Source organism: Arachis hypogaea, chromosome 6 (assembly GCF_003086295.3).
Source record: "Arachis hypogaea cultivar Tifrunner chromosome 6, arahy.Tifrunner.gnm2.J5K5, whole genome shotgun sequence".
NCBI lineage: Eukaryota > Viridiplantae > Streptophyta > Magnoliopsida > Fabales > Fabaceae > Arachis > Arachis hypogaea.
In genome coordinates this window covers 86,092,132-86,115,628 of record NC_092041.1, presented here as the reverse complement: position 1 = coordinate 86,115,628, position 23,497 = coordinate 86,092,132, and the positions used below count along the sequence as shown (strand labels likewise).

The following is a 23,497-nucleotide window of genomic DNA, read 5'->3' as shown; positions in this document are numbered from 1 at the left end:
CCCAGTGAAGCGCCGCTGTCCCTATGACTTTTGCTCTTAGCTGCAGCCCTATCAGGTATGTTTGTTGGTTTGTATCTTGTTTGTTTATGATCTCCTGCTTTGTCGTTACTTCTCGCGATGTCTATAGCAAGGTAGTCAGCAAATCGGACATAATATATTTCTTCTACACATGGGCAGGGCGAACACATCTAAGCGATTCAGCATTCGTAGGAATGGGGAATAGAAAATAGAGTATGAAGGGACTAGTTTTAGAACTTCTATTAGTCAGCTAGGAAAGGATGTCATTACTTTAAAGCTGCTAGCTTAGCAAATCCCCTTTTTGTATTGGTATCAATGCACAAATGCTCATCTCTATCTGTATACATTGCTTGATTAATGCAATCCTCTTGCTTCGCAACCCTCTCTTCTGTCTCAATCGATCGTGTCCTAACTTAATCCATTATCTTCCCTTCCTTAGTAACGGGCAGCAGCAGAAGTAAATAGACAGCTATAAGTCAATATGCGCGCTATCTATCTTTTTTTCCCTATCTCTTGCAATCGCTCTTCTGTCAACTGGAGAGTCTCTCCTTTCTTTACATGACAGTTTACCGACTCAACCCATCATTTCTACCGGAAAATGGGACTACATATCAGACATTTTCAGCTGGAGCTGAGCGAAGATCGGATTCTGAGACTCGAAACAACTCGGCACTTGCATCGGTGAAATAACGTATAATAGACCTGGAAATCAATGCTTTCTGGCCCCTCACTTCCGGCTTGATTAAGAGGTTGAGGGCGCTTCCCCTCTCTCTGGAGTTCGCCGCTTTCTTCCTGTGAGTGAATCCTATCTCTTCCATATGTGAAATTTTCCTTTCAAGCAACCACATTCATTCAGCAGTGACATCGAAATGTGAGATTGAAGCCTTTTCCTTCGCATTTGCTTGTTAACAACGAGCCAACCTTCTGAGGGTTAGGTGAAGGTCTCGTTCCTGGACTGTCTATACATAAGAATAGTATTATTTACCGTAGTAGCAACAATTAGAATTACTAATTTATTATATAAGTAATAATCCATCTGGAAAGACAGCATTAGATACCTCAGAACTAAGAAGAATGCCAGCCAATGAGCATAGGTAAGGGATGACAAGCCTTATTTAGGACAGGAAGGAAGAGAGCATTATGAATTGCCCTATTTGATCTAGTCTCTTCCATTATCAATACCCGTACATACAAAGATCGTTGTAGCAAAGTACGAGGCACATTTCCTCCCGAGCTCACATTAGTTCTTCAGTGGGTGAGTTTTACATTTATCATAGCTCTATCTAAGATAAAGTAAGTTAGAGTGGTCTGCTCTTCTAACTAGAAATGAAAATGTCGTAAGTAAGAGAAAGGAAGTTGATCTGCCTTTCTTCGCGCTGACTCTGCGTAAAGTGAGATGTGTGATAGCTGGCATGGGACTGTTTACCAGCAGCTAATTGTTCATCATGCTTTCTCTGTGTAAAGTATTGATAATTCTTCTTCCTAATGCTATCGGCTTCCTCCCTAGTACTGTATGGGCCGAGCCTAGCTCCTGGGTAGGGGACAGCATATAGCGGCGCGACACGCGCGTGGAAGCTCTCGCGACTCTTCCCAGTTAAGTTTCCTTTGTGCATCTTATCTTTCCTAATTCTTTCTTGGTTGGTAAACACAACCGACAATTGACAACAAACAAGTCTCCCCTTTTTGGTTGGGAGCAGAGCTCTTTTTGAACGGTTTCTGTCATGTCTCCACTAATTCCAATTTTGGGTTCCGTAGTTGGTGCTTTTGTAGGACGGTTGCTCTATTTTGGATCAGAACAAAGCAGCAGTATAATGACTATCCCCCTTTATGGGATAGTCTTGTTTTTTTGTTGTGCGCTCCGGGGTTTTTTTGGGGTCTCATTAACTAGACTTTATGGAAGGGGACTCGTCTTGGTTATCGATACGTGCCTTTATTTTCTGGTTGCCTTGTATCTTGGTTCTTTTAGGATTTATACGGGCTTACTATTGCTTTCAATTATTTATCCAGTAGTTTCGAACGAAGGAGGTGTAGTCCTTTCTATGGTTTCAGGGGATGGTTCGGGTGGGCAAATTATTCCCCATTCCAGCCCAGCTACCTCCTCGTTGGAAGATTCATTCGGAATCCAGGTCCTGTCGGAGCCTTGGCCCGTTATTCCCAATGAGACCCTTGAATCCTCCATGAGGAATAGAATTAGGGTACTTGAAAATACGGATTGCATTTTTCTCCTTGATAAGGAGAAGGGGGAATATTGGGCAGAAGTCAAAAGAAACCTCGACTCTTGTCCTTCTCAACAAGAATATAACCGAGTAATAGAGTTTGAGAGTCGCGATCTCCAAATCAGAGAACTACGAACTCATAGTCAAAACATATACATTTATACCTAAATTGTTTTGGGAGCTTATGTTTGAGTTGGATCTTAGATGTGGCACCTTGATACCTGAATTCTCCTATTATAGAAGGTTCATTAGAAATTACCTTTGTTCTAGAGAGAACATTGACTTGGAGCCATTGTGCTCTATAAGTTGGTGAGTTGAGATTGGATTGCTGAATTCATCACTTTTCTCCTCAGTCATAGCATTATTGATTGTGGTGGCTTTCGATTGTTGCCTCATATTAGGGGGAAATCTATTATTATAATAGGAGTACATTTTCAAATATTCTCTTCAAAAGACATCACTACCTCTACCTTGAGTACCTTTTTCATTGCCATCTCTTTCACGAAAGGTCTTTTACGGACCAAGACTCCTTATAAATCATGGCCATTGAAAATTTAAACTAATGACTAAAATTTTAACTTTTTATTAAATATTATAAAATATAATCTCGTTTTTGCCCATTTTTATTTTTGTTCTGATGTCTTCTATCATTTTAAAATTTTTTCTTTCATCATCTCTTCTACCACCTTTCACCCTTCCTCAACTGCTAACCACCACTTTCTGTTCTCTCTATCTTTTTTCCATCCATCTATTGCTCGTGTCCAAAGTCCTCAACCTTTTAAAGTACAATGCTTCCAACCCCAAACTTTGTCTTTTTCCTTTATATTTGCTTTATTGAGTTGCATTGAATTAAGAAAGAGACTCTATGGATGAAACAGAATATAAGACCCAAAATTTACAATTCCAAATGCTTAATTACAAATACAAGTGATAGAGTGCCATGAAAATGGTCATATTTTAAAATAGTTCGCTGAAAAATTTATAGTATCAGAACTTTCACCTCCCATTCTTTCATAATTAGTAATAATAATATGAAAAAGAACAAATTAGTAAAAATATTATAATGTTGGTTGCATAGTGACGAACGGATTTTTGATGGTTTAGAATTTCACTAATGAAATCTCGTTGTAAAGTATAGTTTCTAAACCAAGCAATAATCCTTTCATACAAAAAGTTGTTTGTCACTAAAACAAACCCCTAAATTTATAAACCGAAGTATTCAAACCTCGGGTCGTTCTCCCTAGGAATTACAATAAAGTGTCTTGTTATTGGTTGTGATGTGTTTTGGGGTTTTGGATAAGAGCATGAAAAGTAAATGGCAATGAAAATAAACTAACAACTAACAAAGCTCTTGGCAAGATATGAGAACTAGAAGTTCTATCCTAGTTATCCTTCTCAATTGTGATGAGTATTGTTCATTGCTACCACTTAGTTAACCCTTACTAAAGAAAGGAAAGTCAAGTGGATGAATTGACTTGAGCCACAAGTCCTAGCCAACTCCCAAGGAAAGACTAGCTTTAGTGCACTCCAAACCAATTAGCAATCTCTCCAATTATCAATCAACAAAGGAATTAGGTAACTCAAGTGTCACTAATTAGTAATTACTCTACCTAGGCCAAGAGGAACAAATTCTACACTATATCTAAAAGAGACATTTCAACAAACACATAAAGTGCAATAGAAGTGAACATTATTAAATGCAAGAATTAAAGGAATCCACAACTACAAAAACAAGAGATCAACAATAGAAAAGTAAAGAAGAACAATTATTGTGAATTACCTCTTATTGAATTGAAAGAAAATGGAAGGAACAATAGTAGATCTACAACAAAATATAAGAACAACATAAAGGAAATTACAATAAAGGAATGGAAGAAGAATGAATGTAACAACAAGGAATTGAGAAGATAGAAGTAGAAGAAGATGAATTAAACTCTAGATCTAAGAACTAAACCTAATCCTAATCCTAATTCTAGAGAGAAGTGAGAGCTTCTCTCTCTAGAAACTACTTCTAAACTAATCCTAAACTAATGGTAACTAACATGTGTTTCCCTCTTCACTCCTTGGGTTAAATAGCATCAGAAATAAGTTGGATTGGCCCCACAAGGCTTCTAAAATCGCTGGCCACGTTTTGCTTCAAGTGGACTAGGTGGCAGCAACGGCGCGTGCGCGTACTATGCGCGTGCGCGCCACTATACTTGTAGCAACTATGGCAAATCTTATATCGTTTCGAAGCCCCGGATATTAGCTTTCTAACCCAACTAGAACCGCATCATTTGGATCTCTGTAGCTCAATTTATGGTCGTTTAAGTGCGAAGAGGTCGGCTTGACAGCTTTCCGGTTCTTTCATTTCTTCATGAGTTCTCCAACTTTTCATGCTTCTTTCTTCATTCCCTTGATCCAATCTTTGCCTCCTAAACCTTAAATCACTTAACAAACATATCAAGGTATCTAATGGGATCAAGGTGAATTAGATTTAGCTATTTTAAGGCCTAAAAAGCATGTTTTCACTCTTAAGCACAATTAAAGGAGAATATACAAAACCATGCTATTTCATTGAATAAATGTGGGTGAAAGGTGACAAAATCCCCTAAAATCAATACAAGATAAACCCTACAAATGGGGTTTGTCAACCTCCCCACACTTAAACCAAGCATGTCCTCATGCTTAAGCCAAGAGAAAGTAAAGGGATCAACATTTATTCAATGAAAACTAACTAAATGTAATCTACCTATATGCAACTATCTACATGGATGCAATTGCTTGGTCAAAATAAATTAATTCCCAAGAAGCATATATAAGCACAAGGGCAAAAGGTATTAACAACCATGCCAAACCACAATTGAATTGAGCTATTAAATATTTTTACAAACTTGCATGAAAGGAGATGATCATTGGTGGAAACATGTAATTGAGCATCAAACCCTCACCGGATGTATTTGCACTCTATTCACTCAAGTGTTTAGGGTTGATTCACTCAATTCTCTCCTAATCATGCTTTCTAAGATTTGTTTTTCTTCTAAAAATCAACAAATATTTTATGCATGCATACATATATCATGAGGTCTTTTCTTTGGTTGTAATGGGGCTAGGGTCAAGGTAGGATGCATATTTGGTCAAGTGAGCTTGAAATTTGAATCTTTGATAAGCTTAAACTTCCCACCTAACCTATGACATCCTATACAATTAAATTCCAACCTAACTACCCATTTTTTCACTCTTTCACATACTCATGTATTCCTTTTTAATTTCACAACACCTATGCATTGATTTTATTGGACTATACTTTGATTTGGGGAATTTTGTCCCCTTTTTATTTCTTTCTTTTTCTTCTTTTTCTTTCTTTTTCTATTTTTTTCTTTTTTTCTTTTTCATATTATTTTTCTTTTCTTTTTCTTTTGTTTTTCTCATTTTTTTCTTTCTATATACAAGAGCATCAATGCATAAGGTTTTACATTTGATCAATACATGAGTATGTACCCAATTCCCAATAATTTCAATAGAAATACAAAACTACCTTTTTATTCACCCAATGTCCCAAGATTCCCACACTTGAATGATACTCACACACACTAGCCTAAGCTAATCAAAGATCCAAATAAGGACTTTTATTGTTTTCCACTTTAAGGCTTGTAATGTGCTAAATTAAGAACAAAGTGGGTTAATCGTAGGCTCAAATATGGCTAACAATGGAAGATAAAAGGTAAGGCTATTTGGGTAAGTGAGCTAATGAAATGATGGCCTCAATCATATAAATGCATGAATACACAAAATAATGGACATAAAGAATCAAACAAATCAAAGATTACATTCATAGAAAGAGAATAATGCACACAAGAAGGAAAAATAAGTGGTTATAAGATGTAACCACACCATTAGGCTCAAGTCTCACTTGCTTGTGTTCTTAGCTCAAGAACATGATCCACAAGATATATAATTCAAGCAAGTTCTATGAAAAGTTTTCACTCAAATCAATTGGTGTGCCCTATAGATAGAAATCTTGAAAATTCATTATTTTGACTAGGCTTATTCTGTATATATATGCAAAAACTAAGAAAAATGCAAGTAAAAATCCTAAAATCCTAAAATGAAATGCAAAGGTGTTGGGATTAGAAATTTGTCACCCAAAATCGCCGACTGGTCGGACGACCTCCCCACACTTAAAAGTTTGCACCGTCCTCGGTGCATACAAAGAAGAGCAGGGTGGACGGGTTGCTACAATTGATGAGCTCCTTCAAAAGGTTGTGCGGGTGACTTGTTTGTTGCCCCATTTAACAGCTTTTCCTTCCTCCTTCCTTGGTGGCCAACCTAAAAGGAAAGAAAAGGAGAGAAAGTTAAGCCTATAACAAAGATATCAAGGCAATTAGAACATAGGCGGGGCTAATGCCAAATAAGAGTATGATTCCCTACTACATGGTAGCTACAACATGTGAGTGAGAAAACAATATAAGCTAATGGAATATCAATGATACTTGATGCAAGAGTAAAGTTAAAGCATGAAAAACATATTGAGCATCAAGATCAAATAAGAATTGACACAAACAAGATTAGTGATAAGCATGAGGGCATTTGGTCCCATCCTAACTCAATGATGATGAAGCACAAAAACAAAGGACAATGAGTTAGGAAGGACTAAAGCACTACCTTGTATGTGGAATAAAATATTTCAATTAATGTTAAACAGGTCACAAATCACCAAGATAAAGCAAGAGAGTCTCAATAATTGAGTATAAGAAGTCAACACCATTATTGAAATGACTTAGAAAAAAAACGAAAACATGCTACAAAAACTAAATGAAAATGGGAAGAGTAGAAGTATGCGAATGTGATAAGCAAAAGAAAATGGAAGGGGAGAAAAAAAACTCTTTTTTTTTTACCGACGCGTGCGCGTCATGCATGCTTACGCGTCGATGGGTATATTGGTTGAAGGACGCGTACGCGCCAGGTGCGCGCACGCGTGCATCGAGTTAGGCCGGAGGCATAGTGTCGGCCCAAGTCTGGCACAACTCTCGGGTAAAAGTACCGGGGGTGCAGATTGTGCAATCGACGCGCGCGCGCACTGTGTGCGTGCGCGTGTATTGTGAATTTAAGATCATGTGCGCGTACGTGCCAGGTGCGCGCACGCGTGCATAGACTTGTGCCTCAGGCCCAATGTTTGCACAGTGCAGGCCTAACTCTCGGGTTTTTTGGCTGGAGGTGAAATTTGGCATCCACGCATGCGCGTACTGTGCGCGTGTGCGTGGATGGTCAAAACATGCTCAGGTGCGCGTACGCGTGCAGTGCGCGTACGCGTGGATGGTGCTTTGTTTTTCAAAAATTTTTGGTATGTTTTTACACCAATCCAAGCATTCCAAACCTCCAAACAGCTACCAAAACACCCTAGAACCTTATTCAACATACTATATTACTAACTAAACTCAATGAAACAATAAAAACAATAAATTAAACTAATTCTACTAATATTTACAAAAGATAAAAATGAAAATGAGAATCTACCTATAATGGCAACTCAATTCACTTATTAACAAACTAAAAGAGTATGGAAAGAGTTTACCATGGTGGGGTGTCTCCCACCAAGCACTTTTATTTATTGTCCTTAAGTTGGACTTATGGGGAGCTTCTTATCAAGGTGGCTTGTGCTTGTATTCATCTTGGAACTCCCACCAATGCTTGGTTCTCCATTGTGCCCCAAGATTTCTCATGGATTGAGCCAAGTGTTGATGGAGTTCTTCACAAGCTTGGGGCTCCCAAAGTTGATCCTCTTCTTGTGATCCGGGGTCCCACACTTTGTTTTCACACCCGTCTTGATGTTGATCATCATTATTAGTCCAACCGGGTGGTGAGTAAGGCGAATTCTCTATAAAGTGCCCAACAATCCTTCTAGACCCATCTATTTGAGCACTACTCCATCCTTTATATCTCATGTTTGATGCACCAACCATAATGAGCCTTGATTTGCAACGCCCACCACAAAACTTTTTCCGCTTACGCTTCATCCCGCAAACTTCCCTAAGTTGGCCATCCGTTTCAAGCAAACCATATTCAAGTGGGATAATAAAACTAATAGAAATGAATTTCACCCACTCAAATGAAGGTGTAGATGGCAACCTAGGCAAAGATGCTTCCAAAGATCTTGACAAAGCATAACCAACCCTCGTTCTTCCATTTCTAGGGACATCCACCTCTTCACAAGGTCTCTTAATCTCAATCCTTTGTTTAACAATTTTATCTAAACCTTTTCCTTTACTCAAATCATAATAGGGAGGATGAGAAAAATTTACCTCCTTAACGCTTTCAAATCCAACCGGAGAAGGTTCTTCATGCTCAAAGGATTCTTCACCACTAAGACTTGATGCTTGATCTTCATCACCAAGGGAACTCAATTCTTTCTCTATCCCACCCAATTCTTCATATGAAATATGCCTTGGAAGGTGTGCACTTTCCTCCCTAGCATCAATTTCAATCATCTTGGAGGGGTTTTCTTCAACTCTATGTTCCCATGGGAGCTCCGCATCTCCTAAGTCTTCTACCACTTCTTCCTTGTCTTCAACAATTAAAGCTTCCTTCAATTGTTCCAATACAAAGCAACTTCCTTCATTTCCCACCGGAGCTTCCAATCTCTCCTTCATGCTATATTCTTCATTCGATTCTCCACATGTAGCCATGGGGGTTCCTTGAGTGTTCAAGCATTGGGATGCTAATTGATTTGTTACCGCATCCAAGGCGGCCATGAAATTTTGCACATCCCTTTTCATCTCTTCTTGCCCTTGAACAAGAACACCAAGGGTTTCATCCATTAGAGGTTGGGATGGGTGGAAGGGTTCCTCATTTTGGGGGAAGGGTTCATAGTAGGAAGGTGGTTCTTCTTGGTAGAGTTGTGGTGGTTCTATGTTTTCCACTCTTTCCACTTGTTGCACAACACACTCCATGGTTGCTTGAAATTGATCCAATGCTTCCTTGAGACGATCCCTTGACTCTTGTTCCTCTTGGATAATATGATTAGGATCATGTGGCTCTTGGATCAATGGATATGAGTATTCTTCCATGGGAGGTTGTGGTGGAAAGTAGTATTCATCTTGTGGTTGAAAATTTTCATATATTGGAGGTGGTTCATCTTGGTAATAATATGGAAGGGGTGGCTCTTGAAAATGGTGATGTTGGGATGGTGGTGGCTCTATGTGTGGTTCATATGGCTCATATGGTTGTTGGAATGGTGGATATGGATTAGGGTCATATGAGGGTGGTTGGTAAGAAGGGGCTTGTGAGTATGGTTGAGAGTTATGTTGAGGGTATGGATCATAGGCATATGGTGGTGGTTCTTGAAAATCACAAGTAGATTCACCATAGCCATTGGATTGGTATGCATCATAGAATGGCTCTTCTTCATAGTGCATTGGTGGAGGAGGTTGTTGCCATGAAGATTGATCATATGCATATGGCTCCTCCCACCTTTGATTGTTCCATCCTTGATACATCTCTCCATTGTAACTCTCATCACCTACAACATAATTGTAATTACACTCATAGCCAAAATGAGAATCCATGATAGCAAGAGAAAAGGAAAATAAAATCAAATGAGAAACAAAGAAAACTAACAAAAACTAACAAAGAGACAAAAAGGCAAGCATATGCACAATATTCACATATATACAATAACCAATAACACAACACCATTGCAATTCCCCGGCAACGGCGCCATTTTGACGAACGGATTTTTGATGGTTTAGAATTTCACTAATGAAATCTCGTTGTAAAGTATAGTTTCTAAACCAAGCAATAATCCTTTCATACAAAAAGTTGTTTGTCACTAAAACAAACCCCTAAATTTATAAACCGAAGTATTCAAACCTCGGGTCGTTCTCCCTAGGAATTACAATAAAGTGTCTTGTTATTGGTTGTGATGTGTTTTGGGGTTTTGGATAAGAGCATGAAAAGTAAATGGCAATGAAAATAAACTAACAACTAACAAAGCTCTTGGCAAGATATGAGAACTAGAAGTTCTATCCTAGTTATCCTTCTCAATTGTGATGAGTATTGTTCATTGCTACCACTTAGTTAACCCTTACTAAAGAAAGGAAAGTCAAGTGGATGAATTGACTTGAGCCACAAGTCCTAGCCAACTCCCAAGGAAAGACTAGCTTTAGTGCACTCCAAACCAATTAGCAATCTCTCCAATTATCAATCAACAAAGGAATTAGATAACTCAAGTGTCACTAATTAGTAATTACTCTACCTAGGCCAAGAGGAACAAATTCTACACTATATCTAAAAGAGACATTTCAACAAACACATAAAGTGCAATAGAAGTGAACATTATTAAATGCAAGAATTAAAGGAATCCACAACTACAAAAACAAGAGATCAACAATAGAAAAGTAAAGAAGAACAATTATTGTGAATTACCTCTTATTGAATTGAAAGAAAATGGAAGGAACAATAGTAGATCTACAACAAAATATAAGAACAACATAAAGGAAATTACAATAAAGGAATGGAAGAAGAATGAATGTAACAACAAGGAATTGAGAAGATAGAAGTAGAAGAAGATGAATTAAACTCTAGATCTAAGAACTAAACCTAATCCTAATCCTAATTCTAGAGAGAAGTGAGAGCTTCTCTCTCTAGAAACTACTTCTAAACTAATCCTAAACTAATGGTAACTAACATGTGTTTCCCTCTTCACTCCTTGGGTTAAATAGCATCAGAAATAAGTTGGATTGGCCCCACAAGGCTTCTAAAATCGCTGGCCACGTTTTGCTTCAAGTGGACTAGGTGGCAGCAACGGCGCGTGCGCGTACTATGCGCGTGCGCGCCACCATACTTGTAGTAACTATGGCAAATCTTATATCGTTTCGAAGCCCCGGATGTTAGCTTTCTAACCCAACTGGAACCGCATCATTTGGACCTCTGTAGCTCAAGTTATGGTCGTTTAAGTGCGAAGAGGTCGGCTTGACAGCTTTCCGGTTCTTTCATTTCTTCATGAGTTCTCCAACTTTTCATGCTTCTTTCTTCATTCCCTTGATCCAATCTTTGCCTCCTAAACCTTAAATCACTTAACAAACATATCAAGGCATCTAATGGGATCAAGGTGAATTAGATTTAGCTATTTTAAGGCCTAAAAAGCATGTTTTCACTCTTAAGCACAATTAAAGGAGAATATACAAAACCATGCTATTTCATTGAATAAATGTGGGTGAAAGGTGACAAAATCCCCTAAAATCAATACAAGATAAACCCTACAAATAGGGTTTGTCACATAGCAATAAGTAGTGTGATGGTTGCTATCGTTTTAGAGAAAGATAAAGGTATAGTAAATGGTGTGATAGTTGTTATGGTTATAGAGAAAAACAAGAGGAAGAAGATGAGGGTATGTATTTAATTTATTATCTTATTTTTTATTTATTTTTATTTGGACCATCAAGGTCCCAATATACTTTTTCCCACCTAAGATAGAAACCTGTTATTGAAATTAGAAGAAGTGAACATAATCTGTGTTTCTTGAGTTGGAGCATCAATCAATCTCAATTGCCTCTCTTGTTGAGTCAAGAGAAAAAAAGCTTCATTCACTTCAGTCACAAATAAAGACATAGAGAATGTTTAATTTGCGAGTAGTGTACCATGATAAAGAGTATATGTGGCAAATATTTGAGAAATACTACAAATTTTGAGAAGAAAAATTTAGGGTGTCTTTAGGTTTAGGATTGAAGGTTCTTGATAGCCTAGAAAAGAGGGGTTAAATCTAGGATCACTTTTTATTTCTTTAGAAATTTGATCACCAAGACATATTGAAATGTTGATACTGTTGTGTCTGAGTTAGCGATTATGCAGGAGACAAAATTATTTTATCTCATAACGAACAGAATGAATCAGAGCAAAAAAGAGAAGCTTGCATCACCATGTATCCTGATTCAATCACTTTATACAATGTGGCCTGCATCTAGTCTCTACCATAATTTTGGTAGAATTTTCACTATTTTTTTCAAGATTACAAACACCAATTTTCTAGTATTATTCCTAGTTGTATTTAGGAACTCACAAGCTTCTCACCAAGCTTTTTTTGGCTAGGCTCTCAACCTAGATTCTCAACACTAAGTGCTCACTCATCTTAGCGAGTAAAACCTCTCAGGATCATGAAACAAAATAGAAAATAAAATAAAAGAGATTGACATATTTAATGGCTTTTTTTCCAATTTTAACTCTCTTTATCTTTTCTCTCATATGATTTTTTCAAATACCTCACATAATGCCTTTTATCATGAAAAATCAAAGAAAGATAAACTGAAAAAAGAAAATATTCAATAAAGCAACATGGAGGAGAAAACGTGAATAGTTTAGAAGTTATAAAAAACTTATATATTTAATTATCTACTCCTTAGTCTTCAATCGTTGGTCGATTATTCCTTTTATTAAGGAATAATGCTTCTAAAGCTTGAAGCTATCCTTGGCGACAACTTCTGTACCACAAGGACGATGTATAGCTTCTCTTCTTCTTCTAGAATCAGAGCAGAAATGCAAAGGTAGTGGAAGTGCGAATTTTCATAGAAATATTGCAACTGCAGCAGAGGATCATACTTCGAAAGAAAGCTGGTTTGCTATCCCTATTTGCTGCTTTGTCTTTCTTTTAATGGAGGCCATTTGATCTTGTTGTGCTGCTTGAATCAAAACTATTTAATTATTGCTTTGACTTTAAGTTGTGATCTTTTTCCCTTAAACTATTTGATAAAAATTATTTTTAATTCACTTTAAAGTGAACCCATTTCTACAACTTCATTTCCTATCCAAAATCATATGGACAACATGCAGCAGCTATAAGCCTTCATGAATGTCTGTGTTGGATCAACAAAGGTAGCTTCTTAGTCCAATATAATATCCAAAGATTAGCCTAATGAAACTTCTTTTTTTTTTTGCTAATTTCAACTCTCATATAGACTTACATAATAAAATACATATTAAATTATTTTTGGACTTTTAACCCAACTAAATATAGATGTTTGTCATCACTAAAAATTAAATTATTATTTTTTAAATTCAATAAGAATTTAGGATTTAAAATGTAGGTTTAAGAAAATTTTGCTTTCTATTTTTATTTTTATTTTTTTTTATTTTTCATTTTCCAAAGACAAAATTTGTTTGTTTTGTTCTTTTCCAGTTTTACTTTTCTTTTGCACTTACTTTACCCAACGTTTTCTTTTTCCACACCACCACACTTACAGAGCACAATAAATCTTCCTCTTTTCCAAAAACCAGTCATGACACTAAACAAATTTCTTATCTCAACACCACTAATTTCTCAACCAATTTTGATAATGCTTCCACCTTTTTATCATGTTATATAGCGTAGTCTATGGCTTCCTTTTGTTAAACACCGTCATTGATGTAGGAACTAGTTATATCAGCTCACTATTTAAACCATAAATAGTATCAACCATCAATTGAGAGAATGGAGAATTTGACCTTTAACACCAAAATAGGGGAGGAAGATACTTGGTTGTTACATGACCAATCTGAACAAGAAATAATGATTCCTCAAAACTCCAATGATGAATGATGTAATTGTTGACGTTGTTGACAACAAAAATTTTGGTCTCGATATTTCTCTATAATTAGGTACTTTTGTCACGTTTTAAAAAATTGAGAAAAGGACAAATAGGTCTCTGACCTTTTTTTGCGGACATTTTCGTCTCTGACGATTGGAAAATACATTCATATTCCTGACCTTTAAAAATGTGGACAAATCTATCCCCCCTTAAACTTAGTCTGTTTGCCCCGTCGAAAAATGCTGACGTGGCTCCCGTGGCACTGACTTGGCCGTTACGGGATGACACGTGGGCTAGACCTTCTGAAAATAGGATGTATTAGTCCCCAGGCTCCAAAATAATGCCGTTTATCCCCCACCCCTCCAAACACAGTTTAATTCCCATATGCAATACCCATAACACCCATGTTTGCTCTTCTGAATTACTGAAAACCTAAGAAGACAAATGATCAAAGTCCCTCCCCCTGTTTTTCCCTCCAAAAATTACACTACGTGGAAGCTCAATTGGTGCGCAGTGAAGTTGCTGCGGAAGGCCCAAAAGGAAGTTTCTGTTGAGGTCGTAGTTGCTGTCTTCGTCAGAAGGTAAGATCATGATGCTTAGCGTTTAAGTTTTGGTTATTGTGGTGTGAAAAAAGGGTGAAGGTAGTGTGTGTGCATGTTGAGAGTGTGGGTAACAGTGGTTTAATGAATGGAAAAAAACTCTTTTGAAAACGTTGTGTTCCGAGGGTTACCTGAAACTATAGGTCGATCTCGGATGAGATCTTCTGTAATGGTCAGAGTTGCTGTGTCCGACTTGTTGGACTTGGTGGCGGCGCTGATTCCTTCGTCCCCGGAGGGTGGGGGTACCTGCAAGGGACTCCGATGCTTAAGTTAGCAAGGGTATTAAGTAGGTATTGAGTAGAATCAGAGTATGAATTATACCTGGGTGCTTCAGTGTATTTATAATGGTGTAGAGAGCTTCCTTGGATAAGATAAGTTAGTTATCTTATCTTATCTTTATCTTCGAGTGATGTCATCTTATCTTTAAGGAAACCGCCTTTATCTCTATAGGCTTGGGCTGCCCTTGGATTCGGGTCGTGTTCCTCTGTTTAGGCCCTTTATTGGGCTTTCTTGGTAGTTTGGCCGAGCTCTTTGAGAAGAGGTCGGTTGTCCTGACCTAAGGAGGTCGGTCACTTTGTCAGTAGAACATCCCGGGTCGGACAGTTCGACCCAGGGTATGAACACGTTATGCGTAGGATTAGAAGGAGGGATTGTGTTCGGGAAAAGGGGTTTCGATCATAATTTTGCTAACTATTTTTAGACTGACACATTATTGATTATTGGTTAATTTTAGATGGTTGATGTTTTTGTGGTGCCGGTTTTTAACCATGGAGGTAACTTTGTTAGAGAAAGTGATGGATCTTTGGTTTATCAAAATGGAAAGGAAGAGAGGTTCCCTGAGATGGACCTGGACTTTGTGAACTTTGGAGACCTTGTAACGTTATTTAAGGGTATGGAATACCAGTCATACAAGAAAGTATATTGGTATGATCCCACAAGTAGCGACATTGAGTCTGGATTGAATATGTTAACTGGGGATGCAGGGATAAATGCAATGCGAGAGAACATATTGAAGAACCAAAAGACTTCTGAGTTCCATATATACTTTGATCACAGAGTCGATGTCCCTGAGGTCGTTGAAGAAGCTGGCAAGAATAGTGATGGGTGGTGCACGAAATTGTGATATCAATGGCGCCATCAACATGGTACGCACAATTGCAATCTCAACTCTTTATCACAACTTTGCACAAGTAACCAGCAAGTGCACTGGGTCATCCAAGTAATAAACCTTACGCGAGTAAGGGTCGATCCCACGGAGATTGTTGGTATGAAGCAAGCTATGGTCATCTTGTAAATCTCAGTCAGGCAGATTCAAATGGTTATAGATGATTTATGAATAAAGCATAAAATAAAGATAGAGATACTTATACAATTCATTGGTGAGAATTTCATATAAGCGTATGGAGATGCTTTGTCCCTTCTGTCTCTCTGCTTTCCTACTGTCTTCATCCAATCCTTCTTACTCCTTTCCATGGCAAGCTGTATGTTGAGCATCACCATTGTCAATGGCTACAGACCTACAGTCCCGTCCTCTCAGTGAAAATGTTCAACGCGCTCTGTCACAGCACGGCTAATCATCTGTCGGTTCTCAATCAGGTTGGAATAGAATCCAGTAATTCTTTTGCGTCTGTCACTAACGCCCAACCTTCAGGAGTTTGAAGCTCGTCACAGTCATTCAATCCTTGAATCATACTCAGAATACCACAGACAAAGTTTAGACCTTCCGGATTCTCTTGAATGCCGCCATCAATTCTAGCTTATACCACGAAGATTCCAATTAAGAAATTCAAGAGATAAACATTCAAGCCTTGTTTGCTTGTAGAACGGAAGTGGTTGTCAGGCACGCGTTTATAAGTGAGAATGATGATGAGCGTCACATAATCATCACATTGTGCACCCTCACCCGAATAGAAGAACAATAGTAATTGCATTAATACTCGAGGTACAGCAGAGCTCCACACCTTAATCTATGGTGTGTAGAAACTCCACCGTTGAAAATACATAAGAACAAGGTCTAGGCATGGCCGAGAGGCTAGCCCCCATGATCTAAGATAGCATAAGACTACTCAAAGATAGCTACCAAGATGTCTAATACAATAGCAAAAGGTCCTATTTGTAGAGAACTAGTAGCTTAAGGTTTACAAAGATGAGTAAATGACATAAAAATCCACTTTCGGACCCACTTGGTGTGTGCTTGGGCTGAGCATTGAAGCATTTTCGTGTAGAGACTCTTCTTGGAGTTAAACGCCAGCTTTTGTGCCAGTTTGGGCGTTTAACTCCCATTCTTGTGCCAGTTCCGGCGTTTTACGCCAGAATTCTTGAGCTGACTTGGAACGCCTTTTTGGGCCATCAAATCTCGGGAAAAGTATGAACTATTATACATTGCTGGAAAGCCCAGGATGTCTACTTTCCAACGCAGTTGAAAGCGCGCCAATTGGGCTTCTGTAGCTTCAGAAAATCTACTTTGAGTGCAGGGAGGTCAGAATCCAACAGCATCTGCAGTCCTTTTCAGCCTCTGAATCAGATTTTTGCTCAGGTCCCTCACTTTCAGCAAGAAAATACCTGAAATCACAGAAAAACACACAAACTCATAGTAAAGTCCAGAAAAGTGAATTTTAACTAAAAGCTAATAAAAATATAATAAAAACTAACTAAAACATACTAAAAACATACTAAAAACAATGCCAAAAAGCGTATAAATTATCTGCTCATCAATGGGGTAGTGGATGTGGATGAGGATGAGATTTTAGAGGAACTGAAGATGTCCTCTTCATTTGATGATGAGTACGAAAGCACGAAAGATGTGCTGTACAAACCTCCACCAGCTGGAGTGGAGACCGATAGTACTGAACGTGACAGTAATGGCGGGGTTGCTGGTTGCAAGAGAAAAAGAAGTCCCAAGGGTGAAAAAAATGTAGTGACCCCGAAGAAGCCAGTTGCAAGGAGGCAAGGGTCAAAGGAAAAGTCTAAGGTTGGAAAGAAGAGGGTTTAATATTGGACAATGGTGAATGTAAGAGGAGAAAATAGTGCAGGTGCTAATGCTGGTGGTTAGGGGGCTGATGGGCCAAATGATCAAGGAGGTGGTGGTGATAATCCTGGTGTACAGCTGGATAATGCAGGGTAGGGGATTCTATGTAAGTGAAGTACCAACAGAAATGAAGGAAATCGTATTTGAGTATGAGTCCGAGGAGTTGTATACACCTATTTCATCCGATGATGAAGGTAACAGCAGAAGATTTCCTGAGTTTGATGATGAATATGCTCATGATGAGGGGAGTTTTGAGTTAGGAATGAGATTTGCTACTGTTGAAAGATTTAAAGAGGTGGTAAAGGATTCCTTCATTGCTGAGAGGAGGGAGCTGAAGTGGATAAAGAACAACAAGGATGAAGAGTGTCTATTCTTGGTTCATTTGTCCTACAACAAAACCTTGGAGTGTTATTAAGGGATTTAGGGAGTAATGCAGCTGATTAGCATTGGCTTAGCAAGAAAATTGAAAAGAGGATGGCAACCCAACCCCACATGAACACCAGGGAGGCAACTGAATTCCTAAGGGAGGAATTTTCATTATGTCCCCACCTTAAGATGGTGTACAGAGCAGTAGTGGAGGCTAGGAAGAAGATCATGGGCAACGAGAGGGACCAATCCAAAAGGAGTAGAGACTACTGTGAGCAAATTCTGATAAGCAATCCAGGTTCAACGGCTAGGTTGGAGCTCATGCCAATTCCATAATCACCTCCTATATTCGATAAATTATACATATACGTGGATGCTTGTAAGAAATGGTTCAAAGATGGGTGCAGGCCTTTGTTGCATCTAGATGGTTGTTTTCTGAAAGCCTAGTACATGGGTTGGCTTCTAGCAGTAGTAGCGCAAAATTCAAACAATAAGTTCTAAGTTGTTGCATATGGGGTTGTCAGGGTTGAGACCAAGGATGCTTGAAAGTGGTTCCTGACAAATCTTCAGGAAGATATAGGAGACGATGCCAGCCATTGCTGAACCTTCATATTGGACCAATAGAAGGTAAGATGTAATTTTGGTTAATCAATGTGTTTGATTCACATATTACCACTTTAACTTGATATATCGTTCCTTTATGCCGTCGTTCAATGCAGGGTTTACTCCCTGCGCTAAAGGAGGTCATGTCACATGCAAAGCTCCACAATTGCGTGATGCACATGTGAAAGAAATTCATAAATCGCCTCAAGGACTTGTACATTAGACAAGTTGTGTGGGAGTGTGCTAGATGCACTACTGTTTTGGAATTCAAGGAATGTATGGAAAAGCTGAAGGCAGTGAACCAAGGGGCTTGGGAATACCTCAGCAAGTTTCAGCCAAAAACTTGGGTTAAGGCATATTTCTCCCATGGGCCAAAGGTTGATAACCTCACAAATAACATGTGTGAAATTTTTAATGCCAAGATAGTTAATTACCGTACCAAGCCCATCCTCACCATCTGTAAAGAAATCAGTTGTTACCTGATGAGGAGGATGGTGAATCACAAACGAGTCTTGGACAACCACATTGGAAAGCTAGCACCAGTCCAGTAAAAGAGGATGGAGGGGTTAGTCAATCTTAGCACTAAGTGGATGGCTGAATGGGTTGGTGACAACGAAAGGAAAATGTTTGAGGTGAACCGCAAAGCAAGCAAGGTGGATATGGACCTAATTAAGTACACTTGCTTGTGCAACAAATGGAAACTTACTGGTAACCTCTGTAGTCACTATGATTCATTCATTGCGGTGTTATGTTGTTATTAGCACTAGTTGTTTGCCAATTTTAAAACTATTTCTCCCATTACCTCAGGCATGCCTTGCATACATGCACTTGCTGTCATTAGGAAGAGACGCAACATGCCACAAGACTATGTGCACCCTGGCTGTGTATGGAGTCAATCCGGAGGATATATGCACACTGCATTCAACCAGTGCCAAGTTTAGAATTCTGGGCCAGAACTGAATTCACACAGCCAAACCCACCCATCATCAAAAGAGGGATTGGCCGGCCAAAGGTTCATAATCGGCAGAAAGACCCTGATGAGCCACTTATGCAAGGGGATAAATTGAAGAAGTCATTCTCTGTGTCTTGCAGTAAGTGTGGTGAAAAGGGCCACAATTACAAAACTTGCAAGGGAGCTCCTTCGAACCCCAATTGGAAGCCGAAGACAACGCGGCCTAAGAAGAAGGGAGATAGCACATCACAAGCATCTGTTGTGTTTTCTTTGTCACAGTCTGCTCCACCACCAGATGTAAGATTACTTTCGCCAAAATAGTGTCTTTGCTTATATGATCCAGCCACAATTGTCCTATTAGTAAGTAGTTCAGGTTTTAAAATGTCTTAGTACTAGAAACCTCATGGATTTTTGTCTTAGTACCACAATCTTCAAGGACTGATCTGTCTTAGTATATAATTCATGAGGGCCTAATATGTCTTCCTACTAAATTGTCTACTAATTTGACCACTATGTCCAGGATGCTTAAAATAGCCAACCAGGCAGCTCAACACCCCAACAACAACACCCTACTATAACGATTCAATTGTTTGTCATTATAAGTTGTTTAGTATATGTATTGAGTAATTATGGCCTGATTATTTTGTCATGTTTTATTACCCTCCTTCCTACAGGCTCTGAGCAGAGCTGGCACAAGTGCTCCGAATGTTGCACCAGTTCCAACAAGAGTTACAAGATCAACACTTGTAATAGCACTGCCAGGGCCAACGGTCACTCATAGCACGCCACCCGCCCCAACTTCAAGCCGTCCCTTTAAGCCCCCTGGAAATGCTCCATCCATGGTCACCGGCACAGCTCGCCCTAAACCATCAAAGTTCGGACAAAAGTAGAAGATTTTCAGGCCACCTGCTCCACTTAGTCAAGGGCCAACACCATCTAGCACACAGCAGCAAGCACCAATTCACGAAGCCTCCCAAGCACCAACTCCATCTAGCACACAACCTGCTGTACAGGATCAGAAGGCTCCACTACCAACTAGACCAAGTGTGTCAGCATCTAAGGACTCCAAGGAATGAAGTGTCATGCCATTATGTTATTTTGTGACAAATGTGTGCTGTTATAAATCTTTATTGTGAATTCCAGATACAACTACCCTTTTTTTTGTATTAGCTAGTTTTTTGGTTAGCTATTGGTGGTTAAGTAAAAACTTCTTAATGCTAGCATGCCATACATGTGCACACATTACTAGCCAACTAGTCATCCTTTTTTTTTTGGGTTGTCAGTTATAATGATCAATGTTTACGTTCATAGCTTTAATGTCAGTTCTTCAATGTTTGATTATCTGTTATTTTGCCAGCTTTCATTTCAATCATACATTGTAATATACAGGCTAAAAACTGATACATTTCTAGAAAAGACATGTTCAAATTTTTTCTGGCTACAAGTAACCATATTTATCATTTTCAACCATCAATCAGTTCTTACAATTTAAAAGAGCAGCAATCAGAACAATTAAAATCACACATATACACCACCCTGTTGGGTTTTTTTCAACTCTAAAGCTACTATCCTCTTCTCTAAAAAATTGATCGTGTTTTCCATGTCTTGCTTCCATTGATGCTCTTCACCGTCACCAAATTCCTTCTCTCCCCGGTCCCTTGAATCACTCAACCCAAACTTTGCAATGTGCTCATCTAACCACAAAAAGAACTTGCAATGGGGTTGTCTCACCTGCACAAAATCAATCCCCAGAACTCACCATAAAAAACTGGTTTAGAGACCCTAACACTAACGGAGTTCCACACAGTTATAAATACCTTATAAAACAGACATCCGAAGAATAATCTATTAAGGTTGTTGCTCGTCTTCGACATGAAGAGGATGGCATGTTCTCCATAGAAGCACTTAGGTGAGACGCCATCTTTGCCATCCTTCCCCTTAGGACCCGAGCCTTCAGCGAATTGCTCCTCTCTTCCTACACCTCCACTTCTTCTCTAGCTAGATGATACCCCATCGGATGCCATGCTCCTTTTCTTCGTTCACCAGTTTCACCCTTTCTGTGCAATCGAGGGATTAGGGATCAAGAATTTGAAAGATTGGGGGTGGGGGATAAATGGTGTCGTTTTGGAGCCTGGGGACTAATACGTCCTATTTTCAGAAGGTCTAGCCTACGTGTCATCCTGTAACGGCCAGGTTAGTGCCACGAGAGCCACGTCAACATTTTCCGACGGGGCTAACGGACTGAGTTTAACGGAAGGGTAGATTTGTCCACATTTTTAAAGGGTCAAGGACATGAATGTATTTTTCAATCGTTGGGACGAAAATGTTTGCGAGAAAAAAGGTCAGGGACCTATTTATCATTTTCTCTAAAAAATTTGAAGGTATTTTGATCGTTCTCAAAATTGGTAGGTATTTTTGTCAGCAATTGATAATTTATGGACTTTTTGTAGTTTACTTTAGTTGAGTCAACACTACCAACTCTTTATTTTTCTTTTTCCCAAAGTATTGATCCCTAGCATTTTCATTGTTTCTAAACACCACATTTTGCTTAAGAGCACGACAGTTTTAAACATCACAACTTTCAAGTTATGGTCTTGATGAAAATGGCAGTGCAAACCACCACAATTTCGTCACAAATATGGCATTTTCTTGGCTACCATAAGAATCATGTTATGACGGTAAAACTGCCACAAAGCACAAAGATAAATTACAGGTGGTCTGAAATTCTGAATTATCACCACATTATGAAAAATTCTCTGAGCCACCATAATTTTTAGCTAATGAACTTGTATGAAGCGACTAATAACTATCACAACCCGTGTCACATCATTATCGGTTTTAAGTTTTAACTATGGCCACAATTTTCAGGCTTAATTTGGATCAAAATAGAGGTTAGGATATGTTCATATGGCTCATAAAGTACCATTAAGACTCACATTCAAGACAAACAACATCCATACGTAATTAAAGAAAAATTACATGAACTGAACAGTGAAATTGTTTACAAACTTAATATTTTAAAATGACAGATTCTACAAAGTAAAGAAGGATCATTTAACCTTTGTATACACTCCCGTATTACTGTCAATTTGAACAAGTGGTGATGCATCGATTTATTTAAAATGAAAACTCACGTGTAGTTTTTTTTCAGGTAAAATTGTTAGTTAAGAATCATGAGATGATTTAATATGTTTGATTAAATTATTATCTAATGACTCTCAACTATTAACTTCACATAAAGATTACTGTATGTAAGTTTTCATCTTTATTTAATATATTACTTCATCCAAGTAGACAATTATTTAAAAAAGGAAGAGAGGGTATTATGGCTAAATCCAATCTATACAAACTCTAGGCTCTTGTAGAATCTTCTCCGCCATTAACTCTTCCTCCAACTCATTGTGACAGCCATCTCTCTGTATTTGCTTTGCCCATCCATTCAAGCTTGAAGCATCATCTTCTATGGTATCACTAGCAACATTTAAGGCATGGATTTTAATCTTTGGACTTACAAATGAAGACAGAAGAAGTACAAGAGAAGCCATGACATGGAGAATAAAATGAAAATGAAAAACTCGAGCTCTTCAATTAATATAACAAATTCACTAAAGCATGCTTCGCTTAAATAATACAGAGAATTATGCTGGCGCTGATAGGCTTAGAAAGTTAATAATGTTCCATTATTAGTGTTGCTAAAGAACTATACATTTGGATTATTTTGGATATGGGTTTGCAAAAGTTAGTTGTGGTTGTTGGGTAGTTGACTTAAATCCACCCTTTTTTTTTGTCAACATCTGTTTTATGGGCTTTTTAAGAGGTTGATATAGTTCCGTAATAACTAGTACAGTAGTGCTTGTTAATTACCAAAAAAAATAGTACTTGCTTAAACCAAGTTGAGTTGATTTAGGCCAGTTTGAATAAATAACTTAAATAAGCTTTTTTGGAAAAGGAGTTTAAAACATAAGAACTTTTATTAAAAGCAGTTTATAAATAAGTTATTTTGTGTTTGATTTTTTAGTTATAAAAGTACTTATTTTAAAGTTGTAGCGTTTGGATAAATAACGCAAAAGATAAATTTTTTCTATAAAAGAGAATGAATATTAAAATAACCATGATAACAAATATTTTCCAATATTGAATGTTGATTTTACATAACCTAATCACTAATATTGTGTATG

General features: G+C 38.2%; 1 long non-coding RNA gene across 1 annotated transcript in view; it reads left to right on the top strand.

Annotated features, from left to right (window-relative positions):
* LOC140173474 (uncharacterized) overlaps positions 1–23,088 on the top strand; it is a 39,615-nt gene extending 16,527 nt beyond the window's left edge. Inside the window, exon 3 of the long non-coding RNA XR_011862414.1 lies at positions 22,728–23,088. This is a non-coding gene — a long non-coding RNA (uncharacterized lncRNA). The remainder of the gene's footprint in view (positions 1–22,727) is intronic.
* Positions 23,089–23,497: the final 409 nt, after the last annotated feature.